This window comes from Pongo abelii, chromosome 10, assembly GCF_028885655.2.
Source record: "Pongo abelii isolate AG06213 chromosome 10, NHGRI_mPonAbe1-v2.0_pri, whole genome shotgun sequence".
Lineage (NCBI taxonomy): Eukaryota > Metazoa > Chordata > Mammalia > Primates > Hominidae > Pongo > Pongo abelii.
The window spans coordinates 80,121,911-80,148,497 of record NC_071995.2 but is presented as its reverse complement, the minus strand read 5'-3'; the positions used below and the strand labels follow the sequence as shown (position 1 = coordinate 80,148,497).

The 26,587-nt window shown below is 35.1% G+C and overlaps 1 long non-coding RNA gene across 1 annotated transcript in view; it reads right to left on the bottom strand.

The window, feature by feature from the left end:
- Positions 1 to 20,191, bottom strand: part of LOC112135724 (uncharacterized) — a 42,398-nt gene extending 22,207 nt beyond the window's left edge. Inside the window, exons 1-2 of the long non-coding RNA XR_002916950.1 lie at positions 19,755 to 20,191; positions 19,430 to 19,662 (exon numbers count right to left, since the gene is read on the bottom strand). This is a non-coding gene — a long non-coding RNA (uncharacterized LOC112135724). The remainder of the gene's footprint in view (positions 1 to 19,429; positions 19,663 to 19,754) is intronic.
- Positions 20,192 to 26,587: the final 6,396 nt, after the last annotated feature.

The window sequence follows — 26,587 nt, the reverse complement described above, 5'->3', positions numbered from 1 at the left end:
ACCCCCAGCAAAACTGGCATAGAAGGGATATAGCTTAAGGTAATGAAAGCAATCTATGACAAACCGACAGCCAAAATAATACTGAACAGGGAAAAGTTGAAAGCATTCCCTCTGACAACTGAAACAAGACAAGGATGCCTACTCTCACCACTTCTAATCAACATAGTACTAGAAGTTCTAGCCATTGCAATTAGACAAGAGAAAAAAATAAAGGGCATCCAAATCGATTAAGAGGAAGTCAAACTGTTGCTGTTTGCTGATCATAGGATTGTATACATAGAAAATCCCAAAGACTCCTCCAAAAAGCTCCTAGAACTCATAAATGAATTCAGCAAAATTTCAGGATACAAAATTAACATACACAAATCAGTAGCTCTGCTAGACACCAACAGCAACCAACCTGAGAATCAAATCAATAACTCAACCGCTTTTACAATAGCTGCAAAAAAAAAAAAAAAAAAGAAAAAAAAACTTGGGAATATACCTAACCAAGGAGCTGAAAGACCTCTACAAGGAAAACTACAAAACACTGCTGAGAGAAATCATAGACGACATAAACAAATGGAAACATCCTATGCTCATGGATGCATAGAATCAATATTGTGAAAATGACCATACTCTCAAAAACAATCTACAAATTCAGTGCAATTCCCATCAAAATACCACAATCATTTTTCACAGAACTAGAAACAACAATCCTAAATTTTTTTTTGGAACCAAAAAGAACCCACATAGTCAAAGCAAGACTAAGCAAAAAGAACAAATCTGGAGGCATCACATTACCCAACTATGAACTATACTATAAGTATACTATACTACACTATACTATACTATAAGTATACTATACTATACTATACTATACTATACTATACTATACTATACTATACTATACTATACTATGCTATACTATACTATACTATACATAGTCACCAAAACAGCATGGTACTAGTATAAAAATAGACACCTAGACCAATAGAACAGAATAGAGAACTCAGAAATAAAGCCAAATACTTAAAGCCAACTGATCTTTGACAAAGCAAACAAAAACATAAAGTGGGGAAAGGACACACTATTCAACAAATGGTGCTGGGGATAATTGGTAAGCCACATGTAGGAAAATAAAACTGGACCCTCATCTGTCACCTTATACAAAACTCAAGATGGATCAAGAACATATATCTAAGGCCTGAAACTATAAAAATTCTAGAAGATAACATCCAAAAAATCCTTCTACATATTGGCTTAGGCAAAGACTTCATGACCAAGAGCCTAAAAGCAAATGCAACAAAAACAAAGATATATAGGTGGGACTTAATTAAACTAAAGAGCTCTGCACAGCAAAAGGAACAGCCAGCAGAGTAAATAGACAACCCACAGAGTGGGAGAAAATCTTCACAATCTACACATTTGACAAAGGATTAATATCCAGAATCTACAATGAACTGAAACAAATTAGCAAGAAAAAAAACAATCCCATCAAAAAGTAGGCTAAGGGCATGAATAGACAATTCTCAAAAGAAGATATACAAATGACAAATGAACATATGAAAAGTGCTCAACATCACTAATGATCAGGGGAATGCAAATCAAAAGCACAATGTGATACCACCTTACTCCTGCAAGAATGGCCACAAAATCAAAAACAAAAAATAATAGATGTTTGTGTGGTTGTGGTGAAAAGGGAACACTTCTGCACTGCTGGTGGGAATGTAAATAGTACAACTGATACAGGAGATAGAAATTATTTAGGCAGAGAGTGAGGGTAAAAAAGTCCTCAGTGGAATTTCCCTTTTAATAAAAAAAGTAGCGCCAGAATCATTTATTTTCTATCAAAGAGAAGTCTGAAAAATCGAGCTGCAAACATAGATAAGCAAGCTGGAAGCTTGGTCGGGTGAATGCCAGCAGCCGTGCTAACAGAAAAGAGCTACCTGATGGCCAGGCATGTTCGATATGGAGGCTCCATCTTCCCTTTTCTTTGTCACCACATGTACGGTAAAGGAACAGGCAACATCATGCTTGTCAGGCAGAGAAGCCATCTGCATAATAAAAAATTAGGGTGGGGACGGCCAGCTTTTTGCACACTATACAAATGGCATGCCTGGTCTGACCAATCTTTTGTGCCCTGTGTAAATCAGAAACCGCCTCCTCAAGCATTTATAAAACCTTCTGCATTTCACCATGGAATTGGCAACCCATTTCTCCAGTACTTCTCTCTCTGCAGCAGAGAGAGCTCTTCTCTTTCTTTTGCCTATTAAACTTCTGCTCTGAGCCTCACTCTTTGTGTGTCTGCATCCTAGTTTTCCATGGTCATGAGACAATGAATCTTGGGTATTTACCCCAGACACTTCACAACCACTATGGAAAACTGTGTGGAGATTCCTTAAAGAACTAAAAGTACAACTACCATTTGATTCAGCAGTCCCACCACTGGGTATCTACCCAGAGGAAAAGAAGTCATTATATGAAAAAGATACTTGCACATGTATGTTTATAGCAATACAATTTGTAATTGCAAAAATATGGAACCAGCCCAAATGCCTATCAATCAATGAGTGGATAAAAAAATTTTGGGATACACACACACACACACACACACACACGCGCGTATGTATACCCAATAGAATACTACTCAGCCATAAAAAGGAATGAATTAATGGCATTTGCAGCAACCTGGATGGAACTGGAGATTATTATTTGAAGGGAAGTAACTCAGGAATGGAAAACCAAACATGCTCTGTTCTCACTCATAACTGGGAACTAAGCTATGAAGATGCAAAAACGTAAGAATTATACAATGTGCTTTGGGAACTCTGGGGAAAGGGTGGGAGGGAGGTGAGGGACAAAAGACTACAAATTGGGTTCAGTGTATACTGCTTAGGTTATGGGAACACCAAAATCTCACAAATCACCACTGAAGAGCCTGCTCATGTAACCAAATACCACCTGTTCCCCAAAAACCTATAGAAATAAAAAATTAAAATAACATAAATAAAATGTCTGACATGCCAAAAGGACTATGTTTGGCATTGGAGGAAATATTAATTATGTTATTTAACCTAACAGTGAGTTTCTGTAGAGGTCAGTTTAAAATCTAATGGATTTTCTACTAAAATGGTAAAAAAGGTATCTGGCCTCATGATTAGAAGTTATTGCCTGATTTCATATGTTGTGGTTATTCTCCTCCTAAAGAGTTTGCTAAAACATACTTACACACACACACACATACAGGGACACAGACAAACACACATGCCACACACTTGGAACACTTTTATACTGTTGGTGCGACTGTAAACTAGTTCAACCCTTGTGGAAGTCAGTGTGGCAATTCCTCAGGGATCTAGAACTAGAAATACCATTTGACCCAGCCATCCCATTACTGGGTATATACCCAAAGGACTATAAATCATGCTGCTATAAAGACACATGCACACGTATGTTTATTGCGGCATTATTCACAATAGCAAAGACTTGGAACCAACCCAAATGTCCAACAATGATAGACTGGATTAAGAAAATGTGGCACATATACACCATGGAATACTATGCAGCCATAAAAAATGATGAGTTCACGTCCTTTGTAGGGACATGGATGAAATTGGAAATCATCACTCTCAGTAAACTATCACAAGAACAAAAAACCAAACATCGCATATTCTCACTCATAGGTGGGAATTGAACAATGAGAACACATGGACACAGGAAGGGGAACATCACACTCTGGGGACTGTTGTGGGGTTGGGGGAGGGGGGAGGGATAGCATTGGGAGATATACCTAATGCTAGATGACGAGTTAGTGGGTGCAGCACACCAACATGGCACATGTATACATATGTAACTAACCTGCCCATTGCGCACGTGTACCCTAAAACCTAAAGTATAATAATAATAAATAAAATAAATAAATAAATAAATAAATAAATGAAAGTAATCATGGTTAAAAAGGACATTCTGATCTTCAGGAATTTTATAAATCTGTTATCTGACTGTATTATTAGGCCTGGGAATTTCTACATGTCCCAAAGTCTGGAAATCTTCAGGTTGGGCTTTGATGACTCTTTTAAGCCTTAGGTTAGCAAGTGGGACCTGTCGTAGCTTTTGACTTTCATTTTTCAGCAGTCTTACATGTTTCTTAAAGTTTGTATTTCTGGTTTTGCAGTTGGTTTTTTTACTATGAAGCCTGGGGAGTTTGTTTTGAATTTCGACTTTTGTAAGGGCTGGGGAAATAGGCTTATGAGCGTGCCAGTTTACTCTGCTTTATGAAGGCTTTGTTTATAGGCTTGTGGCAGTTTGTATTTAGGTGAGTGACTTTTATGCAGGCAAGGGGATCTTTTTACATGTGTAGAACTACAGCAGCAGCCTTAACAAATGCAGGCAGACAATACTGCAATACTGCCCTTAGCAATCTGGCACCACAGAAACAAGGATTCAATTATAGAGAAGAGAGTGGATCAGTTTTATATTGCTGTGTAACATATTTCCACAAGCTTAGTAGCAAAAAAAAAATACAAATTTACTATCTTACAGTTTCCATGGGTCAGTAGTCATGGCACAGATTGGCTGGATTTTCTTCTCAGTTCTCACACAGCTGAAATAAAACTGTTAGAAATCAAAGTGTTATCTGGGGCTGCATTCTTTCTTCAACTTGAGGACCTCTTGAAATTCATTTAATTTGTTGGCAGAATTCATTTTTTTGTAGCTGTAGAACTCATGACAAGTTCCATTTTCTTCTAGGCCAACAGGAGAGCATGTCTCTCATACTTCACCTTATTTTTTTAAAATAAGTGTTATTCTGTATATTTGAGATTTATAACTATGTTATGGAATATGTAGAGAAAGTAAGATGGTTACTATAGTAAAGTGGATTAACATATCTATCATCTCATATAACTACTGTTTTTAAATGACAAGAGAAGTTAAAATCTATTTAACAAAAATCTCCAATGAAATTGTTTTATTAACTTTAGTCCTCATTTTATACATTAGATCTGTAGGTTTGTTCATCCTACATACCTGCTATTTTCTATCTTTTAATCTGCATCTCTCTATTTCTTTCCCCATGCCCAGCCTGTGGTAAAAACTGTTTCATTTTCTATCTACCTCTGTATCTCCATGTATTTGAGTTCATGTATATATTCCACATATAAGTGAGATTATGTGATATTTTTCTTTCTCTGTCTGGCTTACTTCACTTAGTATAATATCCTCCAAGTACATTCATGTTGTGGCAAATGGCATAATCTCTTTCTTTTTAAAGGCTGTATAATATCCTGTTACACACAGACCCACTCAGACACACACACACACACACACACACACACACACACACCATTTTTCTTTATTCATCTGTCGATGGGCATTTAGATTGTTTCTATATCCAGGCTATTGTGAATAATACAATGAACATGAAAATGCAGGTAGCTTTACAAGGTAGCGATTTCATGTTCTTTGGATATTTACCTAGAAGACAAGACTGCTGGGTCATATGGTAATTTTATTATTATTATTATTTTTAAAAACTTCTATACTGTTGTTCATAATGGCTGTACCATACTTCATCTTATTTTATTGTATTTACTTGTGTATTTATTTATTTAATTGTAGTAAGAACATTTAGCATGAGATCTACCTACACAACAAATTTTTAAGTGCACAATACAGTATCATTAATTATAAGCAAAATGTTGAACAGTATATCTCTAGAAATGATTCATCTTGCATATATTAAACTATATACCTGTGAAACAACAATTCCTCATTTTCCCTTTCCCTAACTCCTGGAAAAAAACACTCTACTCTCTGTTTCTGAGAGTACGACTATTTTAGATACTTCGTATGCATGGAACCTTGCAGTATTTGTCCTTCTGTGACTGACTTATTTCACTTAGCATAATGATTTCCAAGTTCATTCATATTGCATGCTGTTGGGAAAAGTGGATACCCACAATGGAAAGAATGAAATTGAACCTTTTTCTTACACCATACCCCAAAATTAATTCAAAGTCGATTAAAGACTTAAATGTAAAACCTGAAACTATAAATCTCCTGGAAGAAAACTCTGGGGAAAATTTTCTGGCATTGTTATTGGCAATGATTTAGATATGAACCCCAAAGTACAAGCAATAAAATAAAATTAGACAAGTGGGAATATATCAAACTAAAAAGCTTCTAAGAGTAAAGGAAATACTCAGTAGAGTAAAAAGACAGCCTATGCAATGGGTACAATATTGGAAAACCATGTATCTGATAAGGGATTAATATCCAAAATATATAAGAATCTCCTATAACTCAACAGCAAGAACAAAACAACCAAATAAACAAAAAGCCCACACAGCTAACTAAAAAATAAAGGGCTTCAATAGACAATTCTCCAAAGACATAAAAATTACCAACAGATATATGAAAAAAATGTTCAACATCACTAATTACCAGTACAATTCAAACCACAATGAAATATTACTTTACAACTGTTGAAATGGCTATTAGTCAAAATCGAAAGATAACAAGTGTTGGTGAGGATGTGGAGAAATTGGAACCCTTGTATACTATTCATGGGAATATAAAAATGGTACAGCCACTATTAAAAACACTATGGTGGCTTCTCAAAATATTGTAAAAAAGAATTACCATATGCTCCAGCCATCTCACTTCTGGTTATATTGAAGTCAAGATCTCAAAGAGATATTAGTACCCTCTTCTTCATTGAACTATTATTTACTATTGCCAAGATAAAAAATCTAAGTGTCTATTGATAGATAAATGGATACAGAAAATGTGCCATGAACATACAATAAAATATTATTCATTCTTTTTTTTTTTTTTTTTTTGAGATGGAGTCCTGTTCAGCTCCCAGGCTGGAGTGCAGTGGGGCAATCTTGGCTCACAGCAACACCATCTCTCAGGTTCAGGCGATTCTCCTGTCTCAGCCTCCCCAGTAGCTGGGATTACAGGCACCTGCCATTATGCCTGGCTAATTTTTTTTTTTTGTATTTTAGTACAGATGGGTTTCACCATGTTGGCCAGGCTGGTCCTGACCTCCTGACCTCAGGTGATCCACCCGCCTCAGCCTCCCAAAGTGCTGGGATTACAGGCATGAGCCACCGTGGCTGGCCTATTCATTCTTTAAAAAGGAAATTCTAGCACTTCATCTTATTTTCATTATTTACCTGATTAGGTCAGACCCACCTAGGATAATTTTCCTAATTTAAGCCAATTGAATAAAGATTTTAATTACATCTGCAAAATCTTTTCACAGCAACGCATATATTAGTGTTTGAATAACTGGGAGAAGGTGTGTAAACCAGGGCCTAGTAATCTGAGGTGGAGGGCATCTTAGAATTCTGTCTACCTCAGGATTTCTTGAAAAGGTTTTTAGACATTAAGATGATTAATTATTCTTCATCTGCTTAAATTGTCTTTCTCAGCCAAATTTACATACTAAGCCTTAGGCTTTTATTCACAAAGAGCATTTACTTCCAGATGGCACCAGCGAGCCATTTTAGATTAAAATTTAATTTTAGATTAATAGCCATTGTGACTGGTGTGAGATGGTATCTCATTGTGGTTTTGATTTGCATTTTTTTGATGATTAGTGATGATAAGCATTTTTTCATGTTTGCTGGCCACTTACGTATCTCCTTTTGAGAAGTGTCTGTTCGTGTCCTTTGCCAACTTTTTAATGGGGCTATTTGGTTTTTGTTTGGTGGTTTGGTTAAGTGCCTTTTAGATTCTTAATATTAGACCTCTGTCTAATATTGCACAGATTGCAAATATTTACTGCCATTCTGTAAGGTTGTCTATTTACTTCTGACAAGTTCTTTTGCTGTACAGAAGCGCTTTAGTTTAATTAGGTCCCACTTGTAAATTTTTGTTTCTGTTGCAATTGTTTTGGGGGACTTAGCCAAAAATTCCTTGCCAAGGTTGCTGTTGAGAAGGGTATTTCCTAGGTTTTCTTCTTGGATTTTTATATTTTGAGGTCTTACATTTAAATATTTAATTTGTATATTGTGAAAGGTAGGGGTCCAGTTTCATTATTCTGCATATGGTTAGCTAGTTATCCCAGTACCACTTAATGACTAAGGAGTCCTTTCCCAACTGCTCGTATTTGCCGGCCATGTTGAAGATCAGATGGTTGCAGGTGTGCGACTTTATTTCTGAATTTTTGATTCTGTTCCATTGGTCTATGGGTCTGTTGTACTAGGAAAATGCTGTTTTTGTCACTGTAGCCTTTTAGTACAGTGAGAAGTTGGGTAGTCTGATGCCTCTGGCTTTGTTCGTTTTGCTTAGAACTGCTTTGGCTATTCAGGTTCTTTTTTGGTTCCATATGCATTTTAGAATTTTTTTTTCTAATTCTGTAAAAAGTGACTTTGATAGTTTGAGAGAAATAGTGTTAAATTTGTAAATTGCTTTTGGCAGTATGGTCATTTTAACAATATTGATTCTTCTAATCCATAAGCATGGAATGATTTTCCATTTATTTGTGTTGTCCCTGATTTCTTTCAGCAGTGTTCTGTGGTTCTCATTGTAGTGATCTTTCATCTTCTTTGTGAGCTCTATTCCTTGGTATTTTATTTTCTTTGTGGCTATTTTAAATGGGACTGCATTGTTGATTTGGCTCTCAGCTTGAGCATTATTAGCGTAAAAATGCTACAATTTTGTACATTGATTCTGTAACCTGAAACTTTGCTTATCAGTTCTTGAAGATTTTTGGTGGTGTCTTTCAGGTTTTCAAGGCACAGAATCATATCATCTGTGAGGAGAGATACTTTAACTCATTTTCCTATTTAGAATCTTTTTATCTCTTTTGCTCCCCTGATAACTCTGTCCGCCCTTTCAGTATTATGTTGAATAAAAGTGGTGAGAGTGGGAATTCTTGTCTTCTTCTATCTCTCAAAGGAAGTGCTTGTAGTTTTTGCCCATTCAATATGACATAGTTGTGAGTTTGTCATAGATGGCTCCTATTAGTTTGAAATATGTTCCTCCGATTTAGTTTCCTGTTTTTATCATGAAGGGCTACTGAATTTTATCAAGTTTTTTTCTGTGTCAGTTGTAATGATCATGTGGTTTTTGGTTTTAATTCTGTTTATGTGGTGAATCACATTTATTGATTTGTGTATGTTGAAGCAACTTTGCATCCCAGTAATGAAGTCTACTTGAACATGGTGAATTAACTTTTTGATGTGCTGTTGAATTAGATTTGCTAGTATTTTCTTGAGGATGTTTGCATCTATGTTCATCAGAGATATTGGCCTGTAGTTTTCTTTTTTCATTGTGTCTTTGCCATGTTTTGGTGTCAGGGTGATGTGGCTCCATAGAATGAATCAGGGAGGAGTCCCTCCTCTTCGATTGTTTGAAATAATTTTAGTGGAAATTGTACCAGCTCTTCTTTGTACATAGAAGAATTCAGCTGTGAATCCATCCAGTTTGAGACTTTTTTTAATTGGTAGGTTTTTATTACTGATTCAATTTCAGAACTCAACATTGGTCTGTTCATTGTTTCTGCATTTACATGTTCATCATAGCACTATTTATAATAGCAAAGATATGGAATCAAGCTAGGTGCCCATCAATGGTGGATTGGATAAAGAAAATGTGGTACATATACACCATGGAATGCTATGCAGCCATAAAAAAGAATGAAGTCATATCTTTTGTAGCAATATGAGTGCAGCTGGAGGCCATTATTAGTGAATTAATGCAGGAACAGAAAACCAAATACTGCAGGTTCATACATCAAACACTGCATATTCTCACTTATAAGTGTGAGCTAAACATTATGTACTCGTGGACATGAAGATGGCAACAATAGACACTGGAAAACACTAGAGTGGAGAGAGAGAGGAAATCGGGCAAGTGTTGAAAAATGAACTGTACAGATACTAAGGTCTGTACTTGAGTGACAAGATTATTCGTACCCCAAACATAAAAAAAGAAAAGAAAAAGAAAAAAGAAATGTTAACATTACACTTGTCAATGGATATTCAGTCTTAGATAACATTGTGAGGTTGATGTCCACTATTATAGACTGAATATTTGTGTCTTCCTCAAGATCATATGTTGAAATCCTAACCTCCAGTGTTACTAAATTTGGAGAGGGGGGCCTTGGGAGAAACCATTAGGGGTGAATGAGGTCATAAGGATGGGAGTTTGTTCCCTAAGGATTAATGACCTTGTGAGAAGAGATACCCAAGAACTCACTTCCTCTCTCTGTTCAAATGAACCAAGAAAAGGCTCATGTGAGGACACAGAAAGAAGGGACTCAGCAAGAAGATGGCCATGTACAAGCTAGAGAAAGAGCCCTTGCGAGAAACCAAATCAGCTAAACCTTGGTCTTGAACTTCTAGCCTCCAGGGATGTGAGAAAATAAATTTCTATTGTTTAATCAAAAAGAAAAAAGTCATATTCATTAAACTAATATGGAAATATAAAATGATGTACTATGTATATTGCAAAACAGAATTTTATTTATCAAGCTAAGCAATTTAGAGAAAAATATTACAACTTCATTCATTTAAAAAACTAATAATAAAAATAAAAATTATATCTTTTTAGAAAAAAAAAAAGAAAACGTAGTACATATAGGTCATGGAATACTATGCAGCCAGAAAAAAATGAAGTAATGTTCTTTGCAGCAACATGAATGCAGACAGAGGTTATTATTCTCAGTGAATTAATGCAGGAACAGGAAACTAAATGCTGCATGTTCTCACTTTTAAGTGGGAGATAAACATTGAACACACAGGGACATAAACATGGCAACAATAGACACTGTAGACTACTAGAAAGGGGAGGGAAGGAGCTAGGCATCACTTAAAAGCCTACCTATTGGGTACTATGTTCACTACCTTGGTTATAGGATCCATACCCCAAACCTCAGCATTACACAAAATACCCAATAACAAACCTGCACATTTACCCCTTGTACCCTATGTATCTTTTTTTTTCCTTTTTGTTTTTGAGACAGGTTCTCAGTCTGTCACACAGGCTGGAACACTGTGGCGTAATCATAGCTCACTGCAATCTCAAACTCCTGGGCTCAAGTGATCCTCCCACCTCAGCCTCCTGAGTAGCTGGGACTACAGGCACACACCCCCGTGCCTGGCTAATTTTTTAATTTTTTGTAGAGATGAGGGTCTTACTTTGTTGTCCAGGCTGGTCTCTAACTCCTGGGCCCAAAGTGATACTCTTGCCTCAACCTCCCAAGTACTAGGATTACAGGTGTGAGCCACTCTGCCTGGCTACGCCATATCTAAAATTAAAGTTGAAAATGTTTAAAAAACAACAAAATAGTTCGCACCAGGTATAAAGGGCTAAATAGGCTTCCTCAAAGTCAACTTCAACTCACCCTCTCAAATTGTATCTGGAATTGTTAATTAGAAATTTCTGAATGTAGCTTTACATATCCGAGCCTTAATGGGTTATTTCACTCACAAAGGAGGAGTAGGTATTATTAGTAAAAAACAGAAGGAAAGGAATAATCCGTCTTTTGCAGTTATGATAATGAAAAAACCACAATGACATCATTTTAAGTCCCAAAGCTTAGACACTGGTAGGTCTGATACAAACAAAATGGCAGAGTAGCCAGAAGCTTACCAGAGACAATCAGAGAAAAAGACAGCAAAGAAAAGCCCTTCTATGATGTGGACAATTCTAGAGGAGGCCTGTGCCTGTGTAATAGGCTTACCCAGACAGAAACATGAAATCTACATGTGGGCGTATATTTAAAAACATCTCCCAAGACTCACACTAATCAACATGTCTGAAGCTTCACTGGCAAATGGGCGTAAACACAACCTCTGACTGAACATTGACAGAATAATAAGCTACTCTGACCCAGAGGTGACTCCTAACCAGTGTTCTAAATAATATCATAGTAATTCCTGGCATTCTCAAAAAACATGTGCTTGCCCAAGACTGCACACTCTCAGGAGTGGCCAGAGAGAGACCCTCTAATCTATTGTTCCTGGTTGAATATGCAGAGACATGTAAAATCCCTGAACTGTGCTAGCAATTTCCAAACCACAAACACACATTAATGGTAAAGAGTAAAAATCTAACTGGCTATAGAGATTTACCTATAACATTTGACAAATTAGTGGCTATACTGACCAGGGTGGCCAGGCTTAAAGAAAAAACAAGGGGGAATATGTGAGCAATGACATCAGAATCTTTTCACTGTAAGGGAAACATACGGCATAGAACTATTTCAGTTAAGCAACTAAGCAAATTTTTAAAAGACCAGATAAGCAATACAACTCCAGGAATTATCAGTATCCAGGGTTGGTAAAATAGATTATCTGAAATGTTCAGTTTTCAACAATATAATAGGACATACCAAGAAATAGGAAAGTGTGACTTATAAATAAGGAAAAAACTGATTATAGAATATGTCTTTAAAGTGTCCCTGATAGTGGACTTAGTAGACAAAAACTTCAAAGAAGCAATTACAAATACTTTCAAAGAACAGAAATAAATCAAGCTTAAATAACTAAAGGAAGGTATGATGACAATATTTTATCAAGTATAGAATACCATAAGGAGATAGATATTATTAAAAAATAACCAAATTAAAATTCTATAGTTTAAAAGTAAAATAACTAAAATGAAAAATTCATTAGCAGAGTAGAAATGAGCTAGCAGAAGAAAAGAATAGTGAACTTGAAGACAGATCAATAGAGATCAGGCAATCTGAAACAGAAAGAATAAAGAATAAATAAAAATTAACAGAGTCTCAGAGAAATGTAGGACACCATTAAACACACCAACATACATTTCATGGGACTAGCAATGGAGAAGAAAGCAAGGGACAAAATAAATAAGCAAGGGACAAAATAAATAAGCAAGGAAATAAAAGTTGAAGACTTATTAAATTTGATGAAATATATTCACATACACAGCCAAGAACCTCAGCAAGCTCCAAGCACAATAAGTACAAAGAGAAAAACACCCAGACATGTCACAGTCAAAATGCTAAAAGACAAAGAGAAAATCTTGAAAGGTGCAAGAGTAAAAGGAATCATTACAACAAGCTGGCAGCTTATCAGAAAGAAGGGCCCAGAAGGTAGTGGGATGACATATTCAAAAAGCTAAAAGTAAAAACAGTGAAAAATAAATTTATATCTAGCAAGACTATCTTTCAAAAATGAGGGTAAGATAAGACATTCCCAGGGAAACAAAAATTGAGAGAATTTGTTGCCAGTAAACTGCCTTAAAATAAATAGTAAAGGAACTCCTTCAGGTTGAAAGCAAGTGAGAATAGACAGTAATTCAAAGCTACAAGAAAAACAAAGAATGCCCATAAAGGTGATTATGTAGCTAATTGAAAAATATAGCATAATTGCATGCTCTTGTCTTTTCTTCTTTTGACTGATTCAAAAAGCAATTGCATAATACAACAATTTGGCATGTAACACAAGGAAATGTCATATATTTGACAATCACCGTTCAAAGGAACTGGGTGAAAACGAAGTTATATTGGAGTAAGGAAATGATACCAAGTGTTATCTCGCACCACTAGACGGAATAAAAAGAAACAGAAAGGGTAAATAAGAATGTTAATATAACAAGCTCTATATATATATATTTGCTTCTGTTTCTTTAGTTCTTTAAAAAATTAAGATAATATAAAGTAATAATTATAACAATGTATTGTTCAGTTTGTAAGCTTTATAGAAGTAGTAGGTATGACAGTAATAGCACAAAATATAGGGAGGAAATGTAGCTATATAGGAATAAAGTTTCTATATTTTATGGGTATTAAATCAGTAAAAATCTAAATTAGACTTTCATAAGTTAAGACATACATTGTAAGTCCTAGAAGAACCACTAATAAATATTTCAAAATATAATTTAAAATGTACTAAAAATTAAACTGCTACATTAAACATAAGCTGCTTAGTATAAAAAAATCAGTAGAAAAAGAAAAAAGACATGTGACACATAGAAAACAAAAGGCAAAACGGCAGATATAATTCTAAATATATCAATAATATTGAATGCATGTGGGTTATACAATCTCACCAAAACACAAGAACTTTTAAATTGGATTTTAAAGACTGTGATCCAATAATACTTTGTCTGGAAGAGACATAGTTTGAAAGTAATAGGATGGAAGAAGATATACCACACAACTATAAATGAAAGGAAAGCAGGAGTAGCTATTTGATGCTTTTAAAAATATCAAAAAAACTGACAAAATTTTAGTTGAACTAACCAAGAATAAAAAACAAAGACAAGTCTGAAATTACTAAAATCAAGAATGAAAAAGGAATGTTACTATTATTGTATTGAAATAAAAAGATTATAAGGGAATGTTATTACAAACAACTATAAACCAACAAGATGAGTTGCATGAAATGAATTAATTTCTTGGAAGACACAAAGTACTGACTCTTACTCTAGAATAAATAGAAATTCCAGATAGGTCTATAACAAGCAAAAGATTGAATTGATCATTTTAAAACTTCCTGAAAGAAAAGCCAAGTACCATATGTTTTCCCTGGTGAAATCTATCAAACATTCAAAGAAAAACTACTATAAATACTTCACAAATTCTTTTAATAAATAGAAGAGTTGGAAACAATTTCCAACTCATCCTATGAGGGCAGTATTACCCTGATACTAAAACTAGAAGAAAAAAACTGCAACCTAATATCGCTGATGAATATATTTGCAAAATTACTCATCAAAATACTAGCAAACCAAATCCAATAACATATTAAAAGGATTATACAACATGAACAAGTAGGATTTATCCTAGGAACACAGGTTGATTTAACATCCAAAATTAATTAATGTAATAAGCCATTTTAACAGAATAAAATACAAAATATTATACAGTCATTTCAAAAACATTTGATGTACTACAACTACATTTCATGATAAAACACTCATTTTTACCTAGTAAAGACCATCTACAAAAAATCCACAGTTAACCTCATACTTAACAGTGAAAGAATGAATATTTTCACCCTAAGATCAAGAACCAGACACAGATGTTCAACTTCATCCCTTGATTTAACATTGTATTGGAGTTTCCAGCCCAGGCAACTAGGCAAGAAGAGGGAATAAAAGACATCTAAATTGGAAAGAAGGAAGTAAAACTCTCTCTATTTGCAGATCACGTTATTTTGTATACAGAAAATTGTAAGGACTACACTAAAAACCTGTGAAGGCTGAAAAATACAAGATCAATTTCTAAAAATCAATTATTTCTATAGGTTAGCAATGAAAATTATGCGTTTGAAATTAAGAAACATTTCCAACCATAATGACATAAAAAAGAACAAAATATTTAAGTATAAGTTTAACAAAAAGGTGTATAAGATTTGTACCCTAGAAAATACAGAACATTGCTTAAAGATATTAAAAAAAAACTTAAATAAATAGAAAGACGTCTCATGTTAATGGATTGAAAGATTAATAATGTTAAGATGGCCAATACTTCCTAAATTGGTGGAAATATTCAATGCAATCCCTGTCAAAATTCTTGCTGGCTTTTTAGAAGAAATTGACAAATTGAAGTTAAAATTCATGAGGAAATGCAAGAGACCCAGAATAGTCAAACGATCTTGGCTCATACTTCCTGATTTCAACCCTTACTGCAAAGCTACAGTAATCAAGACAGTGTGGTACTGGCATAATTACAAACATATGGTCAATTTATTTTTGACAAATGTACCAAGAAAATTAAATAGTGAAAAAATAGTCATTTCAACAAACACTGCTGGGGAAACTGAATGACCACATTCAAAGGGATAAAGTTGGAACCTTACCTCAAATCATATGCAAAACAAAAAACAAATAAAAACAAAGAAACAAACAAACAAAAACATAAAAACTCAGAATGGATCGTAGACTTAAATATAAGGGATTAAACTATAAATTCCTGGGGAAAAATTTAGGAGTAAATCCTAATGATCATTGGTTAGGAAACTTTCTTAGATACTACACTGAAAACATAAGCAGGAAAAAAAAAAAATAAACCGTATTATTTTAAAACTTTTGTGCTTCAAATTATATCCTCAAGGAAAAAAAAAAACACAGAATGAGAGAACATATGTCTGATAAATAACTTGTATCCAGATATTTAAATGAATTTTACCATTCATTAAAGAAGACAGTAACTCAATGTTAAAATGGTCATAGGATTTGAATAGGTATTTTCTCTGAGACGATATACACGTGACCAATAAGCATATGAAAAGTTGTTCTACATCATTAGTGAAAATCAAATAAAAACCACAATAAGATGCTATTGACATTTACTGGATGGCTATACTAAAAGAGATGACAACAGCAACTTTAGCAAAGATGTGGAGAAATTGGAACGCTTATATGCTGCTGGTGGGAATGTAAGATGGTGCAGTCACTATGAAAAACAGTGTGGCAGTTTCTCAAAAGTTAAACATAGTGTTATCATATGACCCACAATTCTATTCCAATATATATATCCAAATGAAATGAAAATATATATCCATACAAAACCTTGTTTGTGATTATTCATAACAATACTATTCATAGTGGCCCAAGAGTGGAAATAACCCAAATGTCTATCAACTGATGAATGTGTGTCAATCCAATCTGGCATATCCATACAAGGGAATATTATTTGGCAATAAAAAGAAATGAAGTATTAATTCATGCTATGGTACAATTGCTCTTAAAAACATTATGCTAAGTTAAAGAATCTAGTCACAAAAGAACATATTTTTATTAAATGGCCAGAATAATGAAATATATTAGTAAGTTGCTTAGGGTTGGTATAGAATAGGGATTGACTGCTAATGGGAACAGGATTTTTTTTTTTTTAGGGGGTTGAAATGTTCTAAAATTTAATGTGCTGATGGCCACACAGCAGTGAGTAAACTGAAAAATATTAGATGGTATGCTCTAAATGAATAAGTTGTATGGTGCGTGAATTATTTTCAATAAAGCTGTTTGAAAACAAAAACAACAAAAACAAATGATTCACAATATCTGGGACTTTCAAAAGCTGAGGAGCATATGACAAAAGCTGGTACATCTTAGGTTTCTGGGGTCACAAGTTACAGAAAAAGAAAAAAAAAAAACCAGAACAAGTTTACCTTAGAAATATGCTGAAGGTGATTCTCCAGTTCAAATAAATGAGAGGACTAGGGGAATTCTTTCCTGTGCCACAGATTTCAAAAATTTCTAAGCTTACCCTTATTAAATGACTGAATTAAAGCATAGGACTAAAATGCTTGCTCACAAGGAAGTGTGAAAGCACAGAGCTCAAAAAATAAATGGAATTGAGAGATTAAATTAAATTTAGAGGTGAGATAGGGAGGGAGTAAAACAGCATATGGTGACTGGAGCTGCTACCAGTGTAAATTTCTAGACTTTGCAAGGAGGCAGCAGTAACTTAAATGGCAGCATGAAAAGACAGTTTGAGTAGGTGGCTTCCCCCTAAAATGATAGGTGCTTATGGCAAAATATTAACCCCTTAATGAGAACTTTCACTCAATTGTGTTTCACACAATTGTTTAACTGTGCACTGCAACTGACTGCCTGACAGCTCACTATGGCTAAAATAAAGATTTTCCCCATTTCCTCTTCCTTCAGATACTATTGAGTTTCTGCTATGGTCTATGGCAGAGGTTAACTCTGGCTGGACATTAAAATACTCTGGGCCAAGATGTCCCTAAATAGGTGAATGGATAAATAAACTGTGGTTCATCCAGACACTGGAATATTATTCAGTAAGAAGAAGAAACGAGCTTTCAAGCCATGAAAAGACATGAAGACACCTGAGATATATACTGCTAAGTGAAAGAAGCCAACCTGAAAAGGCTACATACAGAATGATTTCAACTAGGTAATTCATCTGGAAAAGGCAAAACTGTGAAGACAGAACAAAAGAAAACGTCAGTAGTTGCCAGCCAGGGGTTCCAGTGGAGGGAAAAAAGAATGAAGTGTTGGAGAATAGGGGAATTTAAGGCCAGTGAAACTATTTTGTATTGTAGGTAATGGTGGATATATGTTATGTATTTGTTAAGCCGCATATAATGTACAACACAGAGTGAATGTAAGTGTCACCTATAGACTTTAGTTAATAATTATTCATCAAAATTGTGTCATCAGTGTAGCAAAGGTACCACACTGGTGCAATATGGGAACTCCCTGTACTTTCCACTCAACTGCTTGTAAACTTAGAACTGCCTTTTTTAAGGTTACTAAAAAATAATTTAAAAAACCTTGGGAGATTTAAAAATTACATCTTTACAAATTCCTCATTCAAAGATGCTGATTTAACTGTTATTGGGTAAGATACTAGTATTTTTTAAGAGTATATAAGACAAATTATAGTACACATTTAGGAATGAGAACTACTGGTTAATAAGAACACTAAGTATGTTATTGTAACAAAATTTTATGAAGAAATGTCTAGGTATTGGGGTTTGGCTGGTTATCTCAATTTGTCAGAAATGGTCCAGGGCTATGAAACTATGATATATTTTATTAATTATTTCATTTTTTATGACATGAATTTTTTTTTTTTATTTTATGAGATGGAGTCTCACTCTGTCACCCAGGCTGGAGTGCAGTGGCATAATCTCAGCTCACTGCAACCTCTGCCTCCTGGGTTCAAGTGATTTTCCTGCCTCAGTCTTCTGAATAGCTGGGATTACAGGCACACGCCCACATGCCCAGCTGTTTTTTTTTTATTTTTAGTAGAGACAAGATTTCCCCATGTTGGCCAGGCTAGTCTTGAACTCCTAATCTCAGGTGATCCACCTGCCTCAGCCTCCCAAAGTGCTGGGATTACAGGCATGAGCCTCTGTACCCCGCCAGAAATCTTTGAATTTTTTTTTTTAATGAGCTACATGACAGACTTTGGCTAAATTCAACTTTATTAGTGCTATGGCATTCATAGCTTTTATAACAGGTGAAACATACTATAGCTTCAAGTATCAAGACTTCTTGCAGAGATTAAATGGAATAAGAAATTGAGAAGAACTTTAAATTCTTTAGGCTTCAAATTCTTTTACTTAATAAAATATTTATATCTTAAATGTAAAATTTCTTTGAACATTTTTAAATCTTTCTGTGAAATTCATAATGGAAGGGGATTCATATCAAATATGGAGTATATTTTAGCTGTTATTTTATCATTGGTATATCATAAAGTTATTTAATCTTATTGCAAAAAATTTGATGAGATATAATGAAATATAGGTTGACATAATTTTAGCTGGGAAATAGTAAAGGGTATATAACTTGGACTGAGCAAACCTTAGAGTTAGTTTGGTTTTTTTTTTTTTTTTTTTTGATGGGCTATGGAGCTTTTTGTGGGATATTCCTTATGAGTTAGAGGATCACAGATAATGCAGGGAGAAGTCATTGGTATTTTGATTGGAGCCTCTTGGGTATGGAAACAAACTAGTCCTGACAAAAATGCTAACACGCTTACCTGAGAGGGACAATCAAGACCCAAGATGACCTTACATAAGATGTTCAAATCCAATAGGTAAGAGTGCAAAAGACTTGAAAGACTGATGATGGCTACTTCTTTCTCTAGTAAGTCTTCCCTAGAGAGGATATTCTCATGACAGGCTGCACAATAGAAACACTTGGGAAGTTTTCAAAAGTCCTGATGTCCAGGTGACAAGTAGAGTAGTTACATAAGAATATCTTGGAGGAGGCCTAGTGTCAAAAAGAGAGGCAGCACTTATTATTTGGTGATTTGGAAGAACACACTTCATATGTATAGATCACCTATTTCTTTCTTCTCTCACTTTGAAATTGGCCTAACTGCAGAGAGATGCATTATCTTTGCCTCTATACTGTGATTTTTACTGGGCTTGTGACTGGGTAGGTAAATCTGACAAATCTGGGGTGAATTATTAGCAGTTTGCCCTTCTCCAACTTAGCTTTTATCCCCAATTAAAGCTGACAGCTTGATCTCTGTCATGCTTCCTAATATATCTCTCAATTTGTTCCAAAATAAGGACCTAATTTACTAGCCCATTATGTCTGTGAAGCACTTATGAACCAGAGAAATTTCAAGGAACCCAGTTTCTGGAAATACATCTGGCTTCTAATAAGGTTCTATTCTCCTGTTCTCTGTCACTCTTTCTCTGGGGCTGGAGGCTGCATGTTCAGCTTTATTCTCTTTTTCTCCAGATATGTCTGTCTTTGAGTCCCTTGATGACTCATGGTGAATCTAGGTTTCTATGACACTAGTTCTAACAGCAGTTGAACAATATCTTATAACTCCAAGAACCAATGCCAGCAAGTTGTGTCCCTGAATCTCAAAATATAAATTTCCAAGAGAGAAAATAAGATTATCTTATCTTGAAATATATGCTCACTTCTTTTCTCATCAGCTGTGCTAGCTGGAAAGTCACAAGTTGCACAGAAGGCTGCCCACTCCTTCATCAGTCTGGGTCTGAGGATGCTTCCCAGAAAGGTGTCGGCTGGAAGGGTATCCCACAATATAGCTACTGAATCACCAGCTCTGTTCTGTTTTTATATTTATTCCAACTCTCCTATGTAACTTTCAAAAAGTTCTTGAAAACTTTTATCCCTTAATTGTAAAAATTACGAAAACTGCCACTGTGAGAATGAGACAATTAGATGCACAATTTAAAGAACTTTAGAAAAAGTTGAATTTATGATATTTTTAGGTAGTTCAAATGTATTTCTTAAACTGCAGGTTAAATAAGAGTTATTGTTTAAACTTCAGAAGTTGTTACTGTTAGTTAAGGATAAAATGATTATTAGAGTTTATCTTACCTGGGGAAAGAGAATGATCACAATCATTTTACTTTTAATGTTTCTTTTTTAGGCATTAATTATACCTCCACAACATTTTTTAAAAGAACTTCTTCAAAGTATTTAAACCCTATTATTGAATGTTTAATTTTACTTAAAAATAGTCTCAACTGAATTTTACCTCACTAATGAACTATCTAAAAATTGATTTTTGCTTTTCAAGAAAACTGTTGAAAGGTAGCTTGTTAAGGAAATACTGTTTCATTTTTACAAATATGTTCTCTTGTACTTTCGTTGTTTAGATTTCTTTCATTTAGTTTTACTTTAATGTTGTAGGATTTGAAATTTCCTAGGGAGACGAAAGTGTCCATTTTGATTTTCCCTGCTATTAACCAATTATTCATTGGAGGCAGCACAATTTTTAAGTTGCAGTAGCATTAGTCAGAGTTTTTAGAAGACCTGTATTTGATTCCATCTTTCTAACTAATGAATTGTATGACCTTGGGCTGATGACAATATTTCTGAACTTCAGTTTTCTCATCTTTGAAAGAACAGAGTTAGAATATATTTTCTTTAATTCCCCTTCTAGCTCTGATGTATTATTCCATGAATAGCTCCATAGCGCAGAATTCTTGGCTCATGGTTATTATGGTAAACTATTACAGGGCCATATAATTACATTTATAGATTTCTATGAAACACCATCAGAGGTTCACTGCTTGTGCCCCAAGAACTTAACAGAGGATCCTAAAAGGTGCCGATATTTCTTGATTTATTCATGTACATTAGCATTTTCTCCTGATCCAAATGGGCAATTAGTTTTTCTGAGGAATTAAGGTGTCATGATGGTAAAGGTGGGGAGTGATGTGGACCGAGAAACAGTCATATGTGATTTAAAACTTATGTAAATAGTAAGGTCTTTTCTGAGGAACCTGAAAAGTTTTACAAAATTTAGGAAATCTTTATGCATGAGGTTCATTCCAGGTTTTATTTCTTGGTCTTGTTATCACTTATACTTGCTCTGTGTAATGGGGATACCACAGAAGAAGGGCCCATGAGACAGGGCTGGACTAAGCTGGTAGGATGTCATTCCCGTTGTGTTCTATTGATCAAAGTAAGCCACAAGACCAAGCCTTGTGAGGAAATAGGCTCTGTCTTTTGATGGGAGATTCTGCAAAGTGTTAAAATCATTTTTGAAATCTATCACATCCTCAGTTTCTGATAAAATTGACAAGTAATTTTTGCCGAGTTTCCACAAGCATTCAGTAAAATAGAGTGCTTGTTTCAGTACCTGGTATAGAATGTCCACTCAATAGGTGAAATCTGTTTATCAGCTACATAGTTATTATTAGAATATCATATCTGGGTTTTGGTCATCAGAATGACTAAATCTTGTTACTTCTACTCCTATCTTAAAAAAAAATGCATCTTTTCTTTTCTACTTCTGCTACTACTGCCTCAATTGTGACCCTCCTCACTTCTTACCGTGATTATTGAAATAAATACACTCCCAGCTGGTCTCCTTGAGTAATAAACAATTGATTACCTGTCTCTATTGGGGAACTGTCAACTCCATGAGGGCAGGGACCCTGACTTTATTGTTTATTGCTGCATTTTCCTTTCCTGCACATTTCTTATAGTAAATGCTAATAAATATTTGTTGAATGTATGAATAGGTTCAACTGCATATAAAGAAAATTTTATAACCTGCAAATCTTGTTACTCTACTTCTTTACATTCTGCCAATGACTCCCCATAGTGCCCAAGATGAAATTTAAGCTTCTCAGCTTAACCTACAAGGCTGTCAATGATCAGACCCCTTCCTTGTTAACTTCCTCTCTCACTCTTCTTATACATGTAACCTATATTCCAGTAGTTGCCTGAAACTATCATTCAGAAATGGTATCCTCTTCCCAAGAATGGCCTGAGCTCCCTTCTTCATGTGGCTTAACTCCTATATGTTTTAAGACTTTGGCGAAAAATTTCCTCCTCTGCGACACTCACCTTGATTTTTCTGAATTTGGCCAGACATTACTCCCCTTGTCTCTTAGCACTCTATGCATAACTTTGTCACAACAATTTTCAACCTTCCAAAGTAGGTACCTCATCCCCTACATGACCAGCAAGGACCGGCGTGTAGTAGAAGCTTTGTAATTTTTATGTGAATGAAGGCAGCATAACAGGAGTGGAAAAAGGTAGCTTTAAAAATTCATTGCCAGAGCCAGGTGTGGTGGATCATGCCTGTAATCCCAGCACTTTGGGAGGCCAGGGTGGGTGGATAATTTGAGGCCAGGAGTTTGAGAACAGTCTGGCCAACATGGTAAAAACCTGTCTCTACAAAAAACACAAAATTTAGCTGGCCATGGTGGCAGGTGCCTGTAATCCCACCTACTTGGGAGGCTGAGGCAGGGTAATCGCTTGAACTCTGGGAGGCAGAGGTTGCAGTGGGCTGAGATTGCACCACTGCACTCCAGCCTGGGTGACAGAGAGAGACTCTGTCTCAAAAAAAAAAAAAAATTATTGCCAGAAGTTTGATGGAGTAACACCCTGTTTAAGCACTTAAGCCCATGTATGTTTATTTCTTCCATGATTAAAGTCTCTCTAGAGTGTTCTTCCACTAAATAGACTAAATTGCATTTCTTTGTTTTTAAAATAATTCTCAGTAGTGAGCTTGGTGTTATTCTATCCCCAAATGACTATTGTCCTAACCTTTATTTGCATTAAAGCTTGACTTCATTTCTCTTTGATTGCTTTTGTTGATTGAGCAAGTGGCTTATATTTTATTTCTGAAAGATCTCAAAAGATTCAGACTAGTCCAAGTAAAGCCATGTTTGTAAAATGCTGAACTATTCATTTGGCAGTGACTAAATTATTTTGGCATCTTGAGCACAGAGCTGGTCTCAGCTTCTTCGACAATAATAATGATATTGTGCTAGTATAATTGCCTTCAGGAAAGAAGAGAAATCCAGCATCGATTTGACAAGACTAATGTGTAAGTGGATCCTGCTGCATCTGCCTTTGAGTAGAAAGAGAAAAATGATAGTTAGACAAAGCACCACGTGAATCCTGTGCCTGCCATTTGTGCATAAGTTAAAGTAGCCCCAGGCAACTTGTTTAGTTACTCTTCTTTGATTTACTGTCGTTCTTACAATAGAACATGAATGCATTCTAAACAATTTTAGGTCACCTAGTGCTTTTCATTATTTCCCAACTATAGCCCAGTTCTCTAAATTTTTAAATATTTAAAGGAAGTGACAAGACATAATTTAGTAAAGAAAAATACAGCAGAACATCACAAGCTACAATCTGAATAACCACAATTCCCTCTTTCTTAAGAATAAACTGGAGTAACCCTTCCATAAATATATTTGATAATTTCAGAGGATGGGTGGATTTCTCTTTGGAAAAAAAATGTGTCCTTTACTTTTCATTGTAATGTTGCCTAAGGTTGAGCATGTGCCTTCATTACATATCAATTAATTCCTTTCCTGACGGCACTAAATAATAAATGACACGCTTACAATACAATACAATACAAAGAGTGAATTGGAGTTTGCTTTATGAAAGCCAACGTCCCCTTTATCCTGCTAAGAAGACTGAAGCCAAGGGAACGCAGGTGACTAGGACAAGGTTATTCAGCTGTCTAATAGAAAAAACTAAACCAGGGACTAAGACTTCAGTCTCTTTCCTTTATATTCTTTCTCCTTAGCCTCTAATTTTCATATTATTTTGTTTCTTAGTCTTTTCCTTCTGAATACTTATATGTAACAAATTGTTTCAAAGGTAGCTATTCAGCAGGTTCTCAAATAACATTGTTTCATTGAAGATTGTTTGGTGGCAGTGTCGAGAAAAAAACCTTTTCCAGCTGGAGCCAAGGTTTGTATGGAATTTGTTAGCTTCTCCCCATATCTGTGTGGGTTTTCTCTGGGTACCCCTGTTTCCTCCCACATCCCTAGATGTACACATCAGTGAATTGGAGTGTCTAAGTGGTCCCGGTCTGAGTGCTTGTGGGTGTGCCTGTGAGTGCACCCTGCAATAGGATGGCATCCGATCGGGCAGGGGGCAGGGAGGTTGTTCCTCGCCTGCTCCCTAAACTTTGGGGATAGGCTGTGGCCATCCTCAACTCTGAACTGGAATAATTAAGAAAATAATTATCTTACCTGTTTTCATGAATCTTTCTTAAATGTTTACATTTACTTTTATTTCAGTGTTTACTATTAGAAGTGTTGGGATATTTATTTTGAAGGTTGATGATGCTTTTGTGACCGGAAATATGCCATAGAAACTTAACTCTGTTTTGTGTCAATTAGCCTATGTAGAATTGATTTCGATATATGTAGTTTTGCTTAAAGTCTCAATTTCCAAGAAACTATTGAGGACATTAAGGAAGGACTTATTGTACATTTTAAAAGGAGTGAGATTTTTTAACTTAAAGAAATTGGTTTTGAGAAGGATTTGTTTATGGATGCAAGAAAATTATTATCCTGTACAAATCATAAAGCTCTCTTTTTTATATAAGATTTTACATTAACAAAAAAGAAATTAATATTTAATTACAAAGATTGCAAGTCTTATCCAGGATTTTTTGGGATACATGCTACATGTATATATTCAAGATAAAATATATCATTTACATTTAATTCAAATTAAATTTAATTTTTACTGGATGTTCTAGGAATTGCTTGTGTATATTCTAAAACATTGTCTGGGCCTGTATACATAATACTTGTTGTACTCAGTCTTTCATATAAATCTACCTACAAAAACATGGGTATATTTATGAGCAGTCCAACTTCTTATTTCAGACTACATTAGTACTCACGCACCCGAGATGCAAATATGTCTGGATAATGTTGAAAAAATGGCTGGGTTCCTTTAAACTAAATCCTTTGTACATATGTCAAGGTGCCGTAACATATATGTATTCCATGTAGTTTGCTGTTTTGTAAATATATGAAAATAATTTGTAAGGATTTTTTACAAACTTATGGTCTGTATAAGCAAGAATACAGTTATTCCTGTATATGCCAAGATAAAAATGGCATATATATATGTTTATTTATTTTAAAATATCATTTATTTAATATTGCTTAATTTTCCTTCACTTTATTATATGTATCTATGTCTTGTAAGATTTGATTGTCAAAGAGTGGTTTCTCATTTTTAAAGCATTTCATAGATCTTGCAAATTAGACTTTTCTAACAACACTGTGGACCATCCGCAGTGGCTCATGCCTTTAATCCCAGCACTTAGGGAGGCAAAGGTGGGAGGATCACTCGAGCCCAGGAGGTCGAGCGAGGCTGCAGCGAGCCATAAGCATGCCCTGTGCTCCAACATGGGTGATAGAGTGAGACTTTGTCTCAAAAAAAAATTTTTTTTTTAATTTTTAAAAATTATCTAGGCACAGTGGCTCACGCCTGTAATCCTAGCACTTTGGGAGGCCAAGGCGGGTGGATTGCCTGAACTGAGGAGTTGGAGACCAGCCTGGGCAACATAGCTAAACCCTGTCACTAGTAAAAATACAAACAATTATCTGGGTGTGGTGGTGTGCACCTGTAATCCCAGCTGCTCAGGAGACTGAGGCAGGAGAATCACTTGAACCCCGGAGGTGGAGGTTGTAGTGAGCCAATATTGCGCCACTTCACTCCAGCCTGGGTGAAAGAGTGAAACTCCATCTAAAATAATAATAATAATAATAATAATAATAATAATAATAATAATAACACTACTAGGAAAAGATTATACAGTTTTTATTAAGGAAGAAATATAAATTCAGAAATTTTTTTTTTGTACATGTGTTTTCCTAGCTAGTTTTCTTGTCAAAATAGGCAGGACTAGATCTCAGATTTCTTG